The sequence below is a fragment of the Papio anubis genome, chromosome 5, assembly GCF_008728515.1.
Source record: "Papio anubis isolate 15944 chromosome 5, Panubis1.0, whole genome shotgun sequence".
In the NCBI taxonomy this organism is placed as follows: Eukaryota; Metazoa; Chordata; class Mammalia; order Primates; family Cercopithecidae; genus Papio; species Papio anubis.
Window position 1 is genome coordinate 61,333,229 of NC_044980.1, and position 3,746 is coordinate 61,336,974.

A 3,746-nucleotide genomic window follows, 5' to 3' on the forward strand; every position below is an offset into this window, starting at 1 on the left:
ACTTACAGGAATTGGGCCTCACAATTGTGGGAAGAGAGAAGTGAAGGCCCAAGACGAGAAAATTAGAGGAAGAGAGCAGTCATTTGTCAGTCATCTGAGAAACCAAGCGCTCCCTCCTGGATTATCCAGGTGGGCCCAATGTGACAACAAGCATCCTTATAAGAGGGAGGCAGAAGGATGTGACTACAGTAGTAGGAAATGTGATGACGACTGGAGCCACACGAGGGTGGGGGCCTGAGCCAACACATGCAGGTGGCCTCCAGAACTTAGAAAAAGCAAGGGAATGAATTCTCCCCTAGAGCCTCCAGAAGATACCAGCCCTGCTGACACCTTGCCATTAGCCCAGAGAAACTGATTTCAGACATCTAGACTCCGGAACGGTAAGAAAATAAGTGTGCCTTGTTTTAGGCCACCAAGTTTGTGGTCATTTGTTGTAAGAGCCCTAGGAAACAGATGCACATATCCAGCTACAAAGGGAGACCACCACGGGAGCATCTCTGGAGACGTCTGTTGAAAGCTGCTGCCTCTGTAGTTATGTGCTCTAAGGATCTGCAGGCATCTGGTGCTGGGCCTGGGATCACTGTTTGTTGGTCAGCAGGGCTAGAAACAAGAAGACCTGGACACAGAGTGGAGGAGAGCTGGACCCCACTAGACACTCCTTTGTCTGTCCTTACTACATCTGACGGAAAACAACTGCAGAAAGCAATGGCCACTTGGTCATCTCTAAATTTCAACAAGCTCCTCTTGAGCCAGCCTTAGCCCATATAGGGAACAGAACTCTGGGACCCACAGCTTCCACCTTAACCAAGTTGACACAGCACATTCCAGCATAGGATCATATGGTTTTATTGGTTTCCCACCATACTGAACATTATGGCAAGAGCAGTTTACTATGTTGTGGGAGATTCTTCCAAACTAATTTAGAAGAAATTCTGATGAACCATTATTTATTTAACTTTCCTTCTATTATTATTAACTTAGGATGTTTTCCATTTTTCTCTATCACAAACAGTGCTGCAGCAACTCTCTGTTCATACAAATATTTGTCAGTATCTCTGACATTTCCTGGGAATGGATTCCTAGAAAGGAGATTACTAAATTAAAGGAAGTGAATTTCTACGGAGCTTGATGCTTCCTGCCAAACTGCTTTCCAGAAGTGACATATCAGTTTTCATTCCTATTAACATTGGGCTCAGGCCAGCATTGAATATTATATTTTAAATCTTTTCAAAGAGGCATTTCTTGACTATCTCTGATACTGGTGATCATTACTGGCTCAGGAATTGGATGTGAGCTAGCTGGACTGGTGACACCTTCCCTTTACCTCCGTGGGTTCCTACACCTTCAGAAGCTGCACCCTTGATGAAAGGGGACAACCTGTTCTGGTGAGGAATCTAGCATCTTTCAGTCAAGAACCTGGGGGAAGTATGTTGCTTAAAAATTAAATACATCCTCAGTAAACATGCACAAGAAAAACTGCTGTTCCTATATCAGAAATATAGAAACATAAATAGAAAGCAAGTGATTTTCCCAGGTATAGCTAGCAAGTCCCTAGCAGGGTCACACTTAGGATTTACTTTCCTGAAATTTTCCATCATGATTTAAAACATTTCAAAGCATCTATATTGTACCAAAAATTAGATTCTGCATCACACATAGGAATTTTCGGCTTATTGCTTAAATACTAAATCACATTAATTGGCTGTTTCCCATTGCAAATATTTGAATTAATAAGGATCTTTTTATCACATAATTTTAAATGATCTTTTTGATTTTCAGCTTTGCTGCAACACAGATGGAACTAAAACAAAATTGTATAATGCTGAAGTGACCCAAGGAGAAAACTTCTCACGTAGATAATTTTGTGCAGAGAGTGAGTAAGCAGTCTATGCCACATCTTTCTCCAAATTTATATTTTCGCTGAAATGTAATGGGTAGACAGATAGTCAGTAATTGGTACAGTGAGAAATTAGTTCTGACTTATCTTCTCTCCAAACTGCAAAGTGTATTTTTATATACAATTTCAGAATGATAATAAAATGATCTGGTTTCCATTTATCAAAATGAGCGATGCTGAATGTCTGATGACTGGCTTGCTTTTTGAAATCTTATTTTAGAGTTATCAGACTGTCTGAGATCTTTGGGAAACTTCTGCATTAAGTGAGCCAATTGGCAAATAAACGTCTACTTACCATGTACAAACTATGCAAGGCTGAGCTACAGGGGATGTGGCAGAGATTATCACTGGTTATCTCAAAATGGTCTCTGAACCAGCAGCATCAGCAGCATCTTGGAACTCATCAGAAATGCCTACCTTACACGTAATGGATCGGAAACTCTGAGGAGAGGCTGGGCAGTTGTGTTTTAACAAGCCCCATGGTGTATGCTAAAGTTTATTTAAGAACTCTGATCCCTAGAAACAACTTAAAACACACACACACTCACAGGAGTCAGCTCTGGAAAAGAAATATTGTGCCATTAGCATATCAGAAAATTTGAAGAAATCTTGAAAGAGCAAAGTTGATGTGATCACATTGGCAGAGGAAACCATAGCCCAAATCATGCAGAAAAAATACGTTAGTAAGGGAATGAGAATGTTTTAGGAGGAACTCCAGAATAGGAGAATACTAAAAATGGCAGGGGCAAAAAAAATAAAAAATAAAAAATCAAGAAAAATTCCTGGTGGAAGCCGCAGCTGTGAGGAGCCTTGTACTCTCAGTCATGGTGAACCCCACCGTGTTCCTCCACATTCCAGTGGACGGCGAGCCCTTGGGCTGCGTCTCCTTCGAGCGGTTTGCAGACAAGTTTCCAAAGACAGCAGAAAACTTTCATGCTTTGAGCACTGGAGAGAAATGATTTGGTTATAAGGGTTCTTCTTTTCACAGAATTATCAAGGTTTATGTGTCAGGGTGGTGACTTCACACGCCATAATGGCACTGATGGCAAGTCCGTCTACAGGGAGAAATTTGATGATAAGAACTTCATCCTAAAGCATACAGGTCTTGGCATCTTGTCTGTGGCAAATGCTGGACCCAACACAAATGGTTCCCAGTTTTTCATCTGCAATGCCAAGACTGACTGGTTGGTTGGCATGCATGTGGTCTTTGGCAAGGTGAAAGAAGGCATGAATATTTTGGAGACCATGGAGCTCTTTGGGTCCAGGAATGGCAAGACCAGCAAGAAGATCACCATTGCTGACTGTGGACAAGTCTAATAAATTTGATGTGTGTTTTATCTTCACTACCAGACCATTCCTTCTGTAGTTCAGGAGAGCACCCCTCCACCCCATTTGCTCACAGTATCCTAGAATCTTTGGGCTCTCGCTGCAGTTCCCTTTGGGTTCCATGTTTTCCTTGTTCCCTTCCATGACTAGTTAGATTGCAGAGTTGAATGAAGTTTATGATTATGAAATAAAAACTAAATAGCAGAAAGAAAAATTCCCAGAGCTGAACAATGACATGTTTTCAGATTAAAAGTACCCACAAAATGCTAAGCAGGTTGGAATAGACACATCTAGATGAAATTTTAGACACTAAGGATGAAGAGAAAGTTTCTAGAGAGAGAGGGGGAGAAAAAGATTACTTAAACAGGAGAATTAGTTTGGCATCAGACTTCTCATCAAAAACGCTGAAGACTGACAGGCACTAAGGAATCAAAGTTTTAAGAAAAAATTATTTTGAATAAAGTATTGGGTTCCTGGAAAAACTAACATTCAAGTTAGAGGGCAAAAAGAAAATGACAATTTT

The 3,746-nt window shown here is 40.9% G+C and overlaps 1 pseudogene; it reads left to right on the forward strand.

Annotated features, from left to right (window-relative positions):
- Positions 1–270: 270 nt before the first annotated feature.
- On the forward strand, positions 271–3,525 carry LOC110743469 (annotated as a pseudogene).
- The last annotated feature ends 221 nt before the right edge of the window (positions 3,526–3,746 follow it).